Source organism: Centruroides vittatus, unplaced genomic scaffold, assembly GCF_030686945.1.
Source record: "Centruroides vittatus isolate TY-2023 unplaced genomic scaffold, ASM3068694v2 contig_400, whole genome shotgun sequence".
Classification (NCBI taxonomy): domain Eukaryota; kingdom Metazoa; phylum Arthropoda; class Arachnida; order Scorpiones; family Buthidae; genus Centruroides; species Centruroides vittatus.
Window position 1 is genome coordinate 421,278 of NW_027122215.1, and position 13,322 is coordinate 434,599.

A 13,322-nucleotide genomic window follows, 5' to 3' on the forward strand; every position below is an offset into this window, starting at 1 on the left:
AATGAGCCTTTTAGGTCTCAGTATTGGATGATCCTTCCACACACAATCCACAATCGTATAAAGTTGGAATTTAAGTTTTTGCGTGTAACGTCTAGCGTGCAGCAATAACACTGTGAAAATGCAACGCATCCACTAACAATTCATTATACATACAATAATTGCCATAAAAATTAGCGCACAAAGAAGGAATTGTCGTATCGCTACAAAACTTGACATGCAGATAAGTCTCAAGCAGATGTGGAAATGATTAGAGTTATAGCGCGTTGGTTCATTTCATAATGCGAGCAGAGGGCATAACAGTGCGTCCCCCTTAGCCTATAAAAAAGCGCGCAAAGGCATCCTGTCTGTAGTTTACCTGTTGCAGAGGGACACTCTGTCACTACAGATGACTTTACGTCGCAAATGAAGACCATATGAACAACTAACAGAGTTTGAGAGGAGAATGATCATCGCGTTGAAAGAAGCCGGATGAACATCTCGCTGAATAGCCCGCCACCTAGGCCGTTCTGAGAACACTGTGAGAGGGTGTTGAGACCAGTGGACGAGAAAGAGCTCGCGCATACGGCACCCAAGTTTGGCAGACTACTAACCTGGATGGACGACTACCCTCAGCAGTCCTCTCCGTTCGATCGATCGAGGTAAGACCGCGATCGATGAATGTTGAAGGCGGAGACTGATATAATTGGTACTCCGTTCAGCTGAAAACTTACGTTTGCAGTCTCAACTTATTGAAAAAATCTTGCAGCGCCAAGAAGGCAGAATTCTACAAATATAGCCATCTCATGAAGCCAACTGAAACTTGAAACCACCAACACGCGCGAAAGCACGCACGTACACAGCCAACCGTATGGTTGTCCGCCATCCAGACATAGGTGGCACCATCATTACAGACCCCTGTGTCCGTCCGTACCACTTCGAAGCGCCTGGGTGGAAACATTTGATATTGCAGCGGCCATTACGTGTGCTACCATTGACACCATCCGCCATCACCATCACCTTCGTTTGGAGTGGTATCGCTCCCAACGGGATTGGATCGCAAAGGAATGGAATTGAGTCGTCTACAGCGACGAATCCAGATTCAGTTTGGGCACTGACGACGGCAGTCTTCGTCTGGAGGCTCCATGGTTAATACCTCAATCCTGCCTACGCTTTGGAGCGGCACACCGCCCCACAGCTGGTGTGATGGTCTAAAATGCCATCACTTACGACACCTGTAATAGTGATCCAACAGACCATGACAACACAGTGGTATATTAGCGACATCTTGCAGCCCAGGGCCGGATTTACATAAGGACATTTGGGGCCGGTGCCCCAGGGCCCTTACAAAACTATGTTTAAACATAATTTTTTTTTCCTACTACTGCGACAGCCTAGTGTGGCCTAATCATGAGGGCCACATGCAAAGAAAACCAAACCCGAGAAAAAAACCTATGAAACATCGGAAAATTTCGGGAAAAAAATTTTACATAGGTATTTTTCAATTAAATTAAAATAATTAGTCTTACACAGTAAAATATATGTATGTTTACAATAACCTTTTTAAAATGAAATTTACAACTTCCTAGTTGAAATCTAGTTGAAAGTACAGTATTTTGTGTAAATTTTCTAAATCATCAAATTTGCCTACTCTTAAAGGGGGGCCCCACCGAATTTGTGCCCAGGGCCCCTGGATTGGTAAATCCGGCCTTGCTGCAGCCACATGTATTGCCTCTCATGGCAGGGTTCCCAAGAGCCATTTTCCAACAAGACAATGCTTGACCACACGCAACAAGAGTGTCACATCTACATTGCCACACTTTCTTGATTTGTCACCGATCGAACATGTCTGGGATCATCTGGAACACCAAGTTGGACGGTCTAGGAATTTGACCGAACTAGAGGACCGCTTGCAACAACTGTGGACTGAGATGCCGCAACACACCATATGGCACCTGTATGCTTCCATGCCCGCCCGTATCACATCGTATATTCAGGCTGGAGGTGGCCCAACAGAGTACTAGAACCTCCTTTCATTTGTAGTTTTTCCTGCAATAAATTATCCTTTTGCTTTCGTTTTGTAATCATTTACTTATATCATTGTAATACTCACACATATACAATTTCGTTCGATTAGAACAACTCCTTCTTGGTGCGCTAATCTTTATGGCAATGAGTGTATTTTAGCTCTTAAATAATATTTATCATCATATTGTTCGACAAATAATATGATGGGTGCCAGAGCATCTTGGTTCCCTCCGGGTGCGCCACTGATAACGACGTTGTATCTATTCAAAGATAAGAAAAAATCGGATCACAAGTCGCCGACACACCAACACGCTTAAACGCCTTTGGCACCTCATTAGATATGAATTTTCATAGCGACGGTTATCCAATAGGCATAGTAGGCGCGCGCCTGGGGCCTCATCGTCTCGAAGGGCCTCAGAATTATATATCGAAAAGATAATATGCCCCTAAAAATTTATTAAATTATGATAACATTATCGATCAATTTGCAGATTTTAAATCACGAAAGATTACGTTTTAAGTCGTAATACTAACAAGAATACTAACAAATTAAATACAGTAAATACAGTATTTATAAAAAAATAACTTATTATTTAAGGATTTTATTGTATTTTTAATACAGTATTTAAAAAAACACTTTTACATAAAGGACCTTATAACAAATTGAATATTTTATTTTTCGTTTTTTTTTCTAAATTAAAATTTGAAATAAAACAAGGATTGTTTCTAGTTATAGATATTTTTTAAGAATTACTTTTAAAATTATCTCCGAATAATAATTTAGAATTATATCTAAATGAAACAAAATTAAAAATGAAATTTTTCATACTTTTTCATGTAATTGATTTCTATTTAAAATTCAATTTATACTGTATTCTAAATTCCAATCATTCGAAATTCGGCTCTTATAACGTTGATGAATAGTGAATCCCGAAAACATAGAACAGGAAGGAACATTGAATACGAATTCAAACTTGCTAGAAAAACGGAAATCCTTGAAAATTAATGACAAAGAAAATTTTCTATCGAATGTATTGAAAGCTGAATGGATTCCTCTAACGCAAAGAGATCTAGTGTAATGGAAGGATCCTTACATTTTAAAAATTCTTTATTCCTCTACTGTACACAATTTAAAGAATTTTTTAAATGAGTTTGATTGGGCACTGGGTGTGATAAACTCTTACATAAGATAACTTTGTAATTATAAATCAAATACTATAATATAATACAAAAGAAAGGTTAGAAGTACGAAATAATATAATAATCTTAACCTTTGCTGTTGTCATTTTTGCCCAAGCAATCTGCTAGTAACATAATAAATCTGAAAGTACGTTTTAAATACATATGGTAACATAATTATTGCAGCATCGGATTGTATAATTTGCTTTTACATTTATAATGTGTAATATTCATCGAAATAATAATTATGTTAAATAGATAAATTATGCAGTAATTGGCACAGATTTATAGAGAATTTCATTAAAATGCACGCTCTATAATTGATGAGATGGTAGATTCTACTATTTACTCACGGATGTAAATAGTAGAATATTTATATTATTTTCAAATTAGTTTGGTAGAAAATTCAGGAGGAAATAAACTAATTGAGTAAATGAAATTAAACAAAAAATACATTAACATGTCTATGTGAAAAGGTTAACTTCTAATCCCCATTGTGTAGTGGAAGTCCCGCAGCTAAACAAAATCTCATTAGGCCAAAAACTAATCATAGAACACAAGGAACACATTTCCTGGTAAAGCTACATTAAATACAGTTGTATAAGCAAACTATTGAAATAGTTTCCAATGAAACACCTCAAACAATTTTTATATGAATATTCTAAAATATTTCTAGTTTAATTTGATAAAATTATCCTTTCCTGAAGTATTCTATTTAACTTTCTCTTCTATTGGCCTGTGTATTTAATTACAGTATCGTATCTTGATTTTTAATGCCAATTTAAATTGATAAATAGCATTTAAAAGAAAAAATTATACATTATACACTATCCACACTGATACTTTCTTTAAATAGCAATTTATTAATTCGTTTTAAAATTAAATTTAAATACACTATAATAGTTTTACAGGATTTTACCATCATTCTTGCTTTATTTTCAAAATTTTATTTTATTTAATTGACTATTTAATAATTTGTTAATTATTTTGTTGAAATCTAACGTATTTATCGGGTATATATTATTTTGGGCTCAACGTTATAATAAGCTATATACATATATAAAATAAGGTAACCCAAAAGTTAGCTGCCTTTAATGACAATTTTTATTTTTTTAGCTCGGTCTAGATCTAACATAGATAATTCAGCAAGCTCTGGACCTATAAACGTTCCAATACTGATACCTTCAATCTGCCTAATTTTTTTTTTTTTTACCAAGTTTAAAATAGTTATCAAAATAACAGTAGTTTATTACATTTATTAACCACGTTTCTACTTCTAAATTCTTTAAACTATTTTCAATTTTGCTCCGTTTTGTTGACGGGAACATTAAAACAACGTCAAGACTTAAGAATCTAAATGATGGTTTAAAATTTATATTAGCCATTTTACTTAGTTCATCAGCATTTTTAATAGTGAAATTAGAATTAGGTAAGTCACGTAATCTAGCTCTTATGAATAATTCTAAATAGTAAAAATGGAGTTCTTAAAGTCTATCAATGGACGATATTTATTACCCTTTTTGTAGTGTTCTAATATCTATAAAATTAAGGATTTTATGTTCATCGTCTCGTGTAGGACTCCCTTTTTTATAGTTTTTTATTTTTTTATTCAACCATTATTTTCATTTTATCTTTTGGTCTTCTGAAAATTCTTTCCACTGTTTTAGTAACAATAACAGTTTGATCCACTTTATCAGCTTATGCTAGAGTTAAACCGTGCCTATTTAAATAACGTTTTATTAATTTGCAAATATTGTAATAGTTGAATCCTTTTCTATAAATATTTGATGTTTGTTTCTTTCCTTCCTATCAATGCTGCCGCTAAGGTGCGGTGCACCCTTTGCACCCTCGGATTGGCGCGGTCCTGCTGGTATGGTTTTAAAAAGTACGTTGGGAGGGGTAAATTTTCCAGTATAAAAATATTGGGAGGACATGTCCCCCTCTTCCCTTATGGATCAACGCCCTTGATATAGCTAACTCAATTGTTTTCAACCGGAGTGCCATGGCAGACTAGGGTGCCACAACGACACTTTAGGGGTGGCGAAATATAGTGCCGACAGCGTCATAACACTTCTAGTGACGTACAGAGCATAAGCTGGGATTTTTCTCTAGGCCCGGAAAAAACTTAAGGGCCTTACCCCTATAAATTAATGTTAAAGATTAAATTAAGTTTAATCTTTAAGGCTACTTTTTATTAATAAAGACGTATTTCATTCAACATATTCCTCTTTATCCCCAGCTCTATACCCCAGCAACAGTGGTGCGTTATCCTATGGGCAAAGAGGGCAATTGCCTGGGCCCTAGCATCAGGGGTCCCAAAATCAATCTTTTATAAGGAAGTATTTCCCCAAAACATTTACCCCGAAGAAAAGTGTATGAAATCAACACTATACTGCACATGAGGCCCCTAATTCAAATTTGCCTGGACCCCGTGAAGCTATAACATGCCACTGGGACCAAGCACGTTTTACGTGTAATGAATAAACGTACGAAAAGTGCAATGACTATGTTGATAAAGAAGTAGAGGTGCCACAAGAAAAAATTACCAAGTTGGGGAGTGCCACTATTAGAAAAAGGTTGAAAAACACTTAGCTAACTGATCAAATTATGTAACTAAATTAAAATATAGTATATATTTTCAGATTGTTTTGTATTATCAATTGTTTGCATCGTCATTATAAGGCTCATTGCTACAGACTGGATGGTCTGTGGGAATTATGCCACGATATGTAAATGACAATAATCAATACTTCTGATACAGTAACCTACACGCAATTATTTTCATTCATTGTATGAAATTTTAGTTTTGTATTTAATTATGGTAAATACCATAATTACTTTATTTTTACCGTATATTTGTATTTTTTTCCAAAATTATTCAAAAAACTGTGTAAGAAAATATATATTTCAGGATCAATTTAGCAAATTGAATACGTACAGCAGTGGCCGTAGCCAGGGTGCTGCTCGAGACAGATTCGGGGGGGACCGAAGCACGGGCCCTCTGTCATTTTTTTTTTTTTTTTTCGGAGGACGTTCTCACCTTAGAATTACTTTAGTTACTTAATCTTACCTAGTTCAAGTCATACGATAAGCATAATTTTAAAGTAACAAAATTCATTGCTTTGTATCAAGAGGCAGTGGTGCATAGCTTCATGGAGCCCAGGCAAATTTGAATTAGAGGACTCCGTGTACAGTGTTGACTTCAGACATTTTTCTTCGGAAGAATATTTTCTTATAAAAGATTGATTTGGGGCCCTGTTGATGGAAGCTCCAGGCAATTGCCTTTTTTACCCATAGGATAACGCGCTACTGTCAAGAGGGTGCTGGCACCACCATAAGTACTCTCCCGATTATGTCCCTGTTATACTGTATATATTGAAAATAATATTGTCAAACATCAATTTTTAAAAAATTTATATATTTATTTATTTTGATAGTACAAGGAAAGCCCTGTATGTACGGGCAATAAGTGAACAAACAAAAAAAATTTTACAATCACACATAATAGTATAAGGATACAATTACAGTATCTTCTACCAGAGACACGTGACAATCAATCTATGAACAAAAAGAGGTACAAAATTATTCACGTCACATCCCTTCTAAAGTCAATAAATGTTCCCCCAAAAAACAAAATGACAAATAACAAATAAACACACAAAACAAGAAAGTGGCAGCGATTGGTCGACGCATATAAAACTAAAAGTAATAATAAAACAAAGTAAATTAAACAAATACCTGAAAAATATTAAAGTGTTAATTAATAACCGCCCAAAAGCGCCGACCATAAACGCTGCTAACTAGCCAACACCCAGATGTCCTCGTAAATACTGTAATTACACCACCTGTTGGACAAACTTCTGAAAAAGGAAAGAATAAAAAATAGCTTATTCTAATCAAGTCTATCCTGTTGATCGTTTATCTTAGTAATAAACCTATAAATACAGTAATATTTGTTATGGTCTTGCAACAGTTGCCTATATGATTGAATTGACAAATAATCTTCTCCAAAGCACTTTTGTCTATCTGCAGTTAAAACTTTACATTCAGCTACCACATGGTAAGCATCAAAATTGACGCAAGAATCACAGAACTCACAATACTCGATACACGGAGAACTCATTCGTCTAAATGTATTACAACGAACATGTAGCACTGCTTGTATCATTGAAAATGGTCTTTCCATATTTAAATAAGTCAGCGACCCCCAATCATTAAAAACATCCCGATACCACTTATTATATTTATAGTTGGCCGCTCTATCTTTGAATTCGTTTACATAATTGATCGCAAGCCGCATTAAAATATCAGAGGCAATAGTTTCATTGACCATTGTCGGATCCATTCGATAACCGAACTTCTGCATCAAAGACATAATACGATCTCCCCACGCTATTCTTAACGAAATTAATAATAATTTAGCCGACTCAGTAAGCTTACTAGCAGCCTGTTTGTATACCCATCTTAAATTACTTTTTATTATATTAAAATAAAGGGGAACCCTTTGAAACTCCAAATATATAATATACGATGGAATCCATCTTTTTAATGAATATAGACGCTTAATAAAATTAATTTGTAGATTATCATCTCTTCTTTCCAATCAAAACCCCACACCTCGGACCCATATAACACTACTGACTGTATAAAAGCCTCAAACAATTTTAACTTATCTTTCCACCGTACCAATCTACCAGAAACACATACCTTAATAATCTTATCTATTCCTATATTCACTTTATTATGAATATACTTTAAATGTTTAGAAAAACGACCGTTAGACTGGAAGAATACACCCAAATATTTATACTCATCAACTACTTCTATTTTACCCTCTTGTAAAAACCAATTTTCCCTTTTAGAATGTTTTCCTCCGTTTCGAAAAACCATAATTTTAGATTTATTAGCCTAATATTCACAGAAAGATTTAACTCCTGTAATGCAATTTCCAAAAAATCTATCAATCTCTGTAGGCCCAAGGGCGAGTCTGCCATGACCACCAAATCATCAGCATACGTCAAAATTTTCACTTCAGTTCCCAAAAGATCAATACCCCCTAATTCAGAAGCATTCAATTTACTTACCAGTGGAAATAAATATAGATTAAACAATAATGGGCTCAAAACACAACCCTGTTTCACACCCTTAAACGTATAAAAAAGATCAGAAATACCATCTTTACCGGACACACATGCCTCTGTATTAGTATATAACTGCATCAAAAAATTAACAAATTTATAACTCAACCCAATCTTCAATAGCTGTCTCCACAAAATGTCTCTATCCAAGGAATCAAATGCAGCAGTCAAATCCACAAAAAAGACGTACAGTTTGCCTCGTTTCTTCCTTAAAGACTTCTGTATTAAAGCATATAAAACAAAAATATTGTCCAATGTTGAAAAACCCGACCGGAAACCAACCTGGAAGTCCGAAAGAACTTCAAACTTATTCAACCACATTACCAATCGCTTACCTAAGATTTTACAAAACACTTTAGAAATAGTCGGTAATAATGAAATTGGTCTATAATTTTCCGGCAAATCTCTACGCACCTTCTTAAATATAGGAATGATCTTACATATACGCCAATCCAATGGAATTATTCCTGATTGATAGACATTATTGAACAAACCTGCCAAATATCCAACCAACTCTGGATGATTCTTATACAGCTCCACCGGAATACCATCTATACCTGGAGCAGTCCCATTTTTCATGGAAACTAAAACCTTTTTGACTTCCTGTTCCGTTATCTCTGTATCCAACAACTCGTCCTGCCAATTCACACACCAATTATATACAGCGATATCTGGTAAATACTGCCTAGAACAAAATTTCCGAGCAAAATACGATACCCAATCAAGAGCCGGAAGTTCACTACGTTTCCTACCAATAAAGAAATTAATAGATCGCCAGAACTGTTTACTATCACCAGACGCCAAATTACTGTTCAACCTTTTCAAAAAAAGCTTTTTCTTAGCTCTACATAAATTACGAGTGATGTTCCGTTCCTTAATGGAATTACCCACAGCAGTACTATTTCCAGTCTTGGCCCGCCTCATTCTTTTCAATGCCCGGTTTCTCCTCGCAATACTCAATCTACAATCAACATCAAACCAAGAAAGAGACGAACCAACCGACCTTTGAAACCAATCAGAAAATGATGATTTAATTAAATCGTCCAAAATCTCAAACGTTAATACCGACTGACTCCGGATTGCAGACAATAAATCACTATATTTATGACTCATCACCTCCTTACTTGCTTCCCTCCAAAAGATTCTCACTCTATTATCTCTAGACCTGATCCACCGTTCTTTAGTTTTCTTTTTGACTTTACACTTTAAAGTCACTCCGATTGGAAAATGATTACTATAAACTTTATCCAATACAAAAAAATTAGATACATCAACCAATCGAGTCAACTTGACCAAAGCTAGATCAATAACAGAGCAACCTATTTCTCCTACATAAGTATAATAATCTTTAGAGTCCGCTGTACCTCTACCATTCAAAATTAAATATCCTGCGGTTTCACAAAATTCCAACACTAATCTACCATGATTATTTATCAGAGTATCCCGCGATACTCTTGACGTCCAATCCAATCAAACTCTTCATTACTATCAAAAATCCATTCCTGTGGCTCCAAACCTGTACGAGCGTTAAAATCCCCGATCAAACAATCCAAATCATAACAACCAGCCAACCTAACCACCTCCATCCAAATAGTATTCCATATAGCCGGTCTTATATACACAAAACAAAAGGACGTCACTAGATGCGCTATTGTCACTTGCACAACAACCCAATGCCTATCTTTTTCAAGTATATTCACTTTCAACGAATTTGCTATCAATAGCATCCAACCGCCAATGAAACGCCCTCTATCAGTCTCACGATACCCTGCTTCCTGAATAACCATAAACTTGTCCAAACTGTCAACATTAGACAAAATAGTCCTACCATCCCACCACGTCTCCATTAAGAAAACAATGTCAAAAGTACACAAATAATACCAAAAAGAGTTAGGTTTATTGACAACCCCTTCGCAATTCCACGAAAGTACATTTCATACCTGTTCCCAGTCAAGTTGAGGTTAGCTCATCCATTGTCTTGGAAACAATGTTATATTTATAAATTTTATCGTCAACTTTAACCGCATTTCGATTATTTAAATAAGTAATTACAGCTCCCATCCTCTTTTTTTCTTTAGCGAAATTATTAGTTATTTTCCTTATCTCCCTGGTTAACGGAGGAAGGTCATCCATTAGAAATATCCTAGAACCCTTTAATTTGAATGCCATTCTTCTAATCTTACATTTATCACCATAGTCCAAAAAACTACAATAAATCAATCTAATTCTATTCATCTGTTGCTGCCCTAATCTGTAACACCTGGTCCAAACTGACCTGATCGACATTTAATTTATCACGAAAAAACTCCAACACTACTTCCTTAACCGGCAAATTCTCATTTTCCGATTCAGGTAATCCAAAAATTATCAAATTATTACGTCTTAAAAAACACTCAAACCGCTCCTGACAATGTAAATTCAGCCAATTTTTTCTCTAAGTCTATTCCATCGACCGATACAATCTTGCCGGCATCATGAGTAAGTTTTTTCTCTAGGACCTCGATTCTCGATTCTAAATTCACAATGGCTTCATCCAAATTTTCCACCCAGGAATAAATTCTATCAATTTTGTTAATCATTCCTTCCAATTTCGAGTTCTGTTTTAAATAACCGGAGAATAAGTCTTCCTTTTCGACATCACGAATAAATCCAATAATCTTACCTGAAAAATATTAAAGTGTTAATTAATAACCGCCCAAAAGCGCCGACCATAAACGCTGCCCTAAAAATTTATATAAAATAATTATCCACCCTCACAAAGTAGCTATAAAACATCACAATGCAATAACAAGATAACGAAAGCTAAATGATGCGAAAATAATAATTTAATTAGCATAATGTGAGAGTTTAATCATTATCACTGTCTAACGTTTAATGACTATTTCTAAATTTAATCTTTCTTTAATTCAATGTCGCATTTAAGAAAGGATAAAAATAATGGATTTTGCTGTAAAACGATGGTCGTAATTTTTAAAAAAAATTAAATATTCAAATTTGGGGGCTAACTTGACGCTCAAAAAAACAAATTAATTTGTTTAATTGTTAATAATAATTATAGAGGTGATCTGTATAAATATTGGGGAACGGGTCAATGACAATGAATAAAAGAAATCTCTCATTGTCGAGTGTTGAGTACAAATTAAGGTGTATTCGTTGCGTAGCCTGCTGTACTCGTTTCTATTTTTAATTTTTGTAGTATGACATAAAATAAAAATATGTTTGGAGGGGGACAATTTACTGGTACAAAAATATTGCGGAAAAATGCCCCCTGTCCCACACAAATCGAAGCCCATGATGATACCAAATACCACCACGATCAAATAATGTTTCTTAAATACTCAAATTTCGGGGGCTTACTTGAAACAGGCAATTTACATAGAATTTCATTAAAACACGAATTTCATTATATAAACGACGGGGTCTTTGGATCCTTCTGGTTATAATTAGTAAAACACTTAGCTGTACTACTAAGGACCATATGTCTTATAACGGAAAGATAGTTAAATTCGAGTTAGTAGGCCTATTATAAGTTGGGCGTGTTAAAAGTATATCAAGGGATAATAAGGCAATTAAACTAAACGAAATTAAACAAAATATACATTAATATGTCCATGTGAACAGGTTATTCCAATCTTCCATTTTGGCCTAATGATTCACAAAATACAGTAAAATAAAAACACCTGTTTCTCAAAGTAATTGATATTTGCAGCAACGTAAAACTGATTGACAGAACCTCTGAACGTTCCTATTGTGATTCTAATTTGTGTTGTAAATTTTAGGAACTACTAAATCATCAATTATCTTCATTAACCTGCAGAATTTCAACTTGGAATCGTGTTAATATATAGAGAGATCGGTAATTTTATTAATCGTTGTAAGAAAAAGTGTAGAATTTATGTTTAAAATGTAGTGCAAGGTTATTATCATTATTTTTTTATTTTTTTCTAATTTAAAGGTAAGTGAAGTATCCATGTTACGCGTGGCACTTTATATTTTTATCCTATAAAAACTAAAGAAATTTGCTGCTTAATTTGCATAAATTCCTTGAAAGATAAGAGAAAAATAGCATTTACTCGCCATTATTACTTTTTATTACTTTGATATTATAAAATAGAATGCGAGTTTTACGTTATGTAACGGTAGCCATATTGGATTTATTTTTTAATTCTTTACGAAGGTAAAAAATAATTTAAGAATTAAACTTAATTAAATTTAATTAATTAAGTAAAATCTATTGAATTAGACAGATTAAGAATAAATAAATAAATATTCTCCTTTTTATTTTTTAAGTTTATAAATTATCAAAAATAAAACTGAATGTAACACTATTCATTGTTATATAAAATCCTATAAAAATATAAAACTAGGTAATAATATATATAATACACAGGTTGGTTCATAGTAAAACCCAAAATAATATTTTGAAACTAATTTATAAATTTCTATTAAAGAAAGTATCGAATAGTTTACGGTGTAATTAGCGCGTAATGTGTCAAATTTTATCTTTTAAATGCTATTTTATCAATTTAAATCTCGATTTAAAAGAAATCTACAGGCTAATAGAAGAGAAAATTTAAATAAAATACTCCAGAAAGCGATAATTTTATCAAATAAAACTAGTGGATATTTAAATATATTCATAGAAAAATCGATATAAATAGAAAAAAAATATCGTTAATGTAACGAGAAGAATCAAATTGAAAGATTCCATCTCCACATATTCATCCTTATTGTTACCAAGGTAACACTTCATCCTTTGCTTTGCCATTTATTGGGGATGATAAAGAAGAGACGCTTTTCCAAAAAGTTCATTATCGCCTTCAATTGTGACGTATGTATCAGTTGCGTGTTTCGCTTTCGACCCCCGTTTCCAAGTGTCGCTAATCATTTGGAGAGGGGGAAAAAGTCTCGCCTGTCAATCTCTATCATTCCCAAAGGTAATTATATATATATATATATTTTTTATCCCATCCTCGATATTTACTTTTAATTCTATAAATT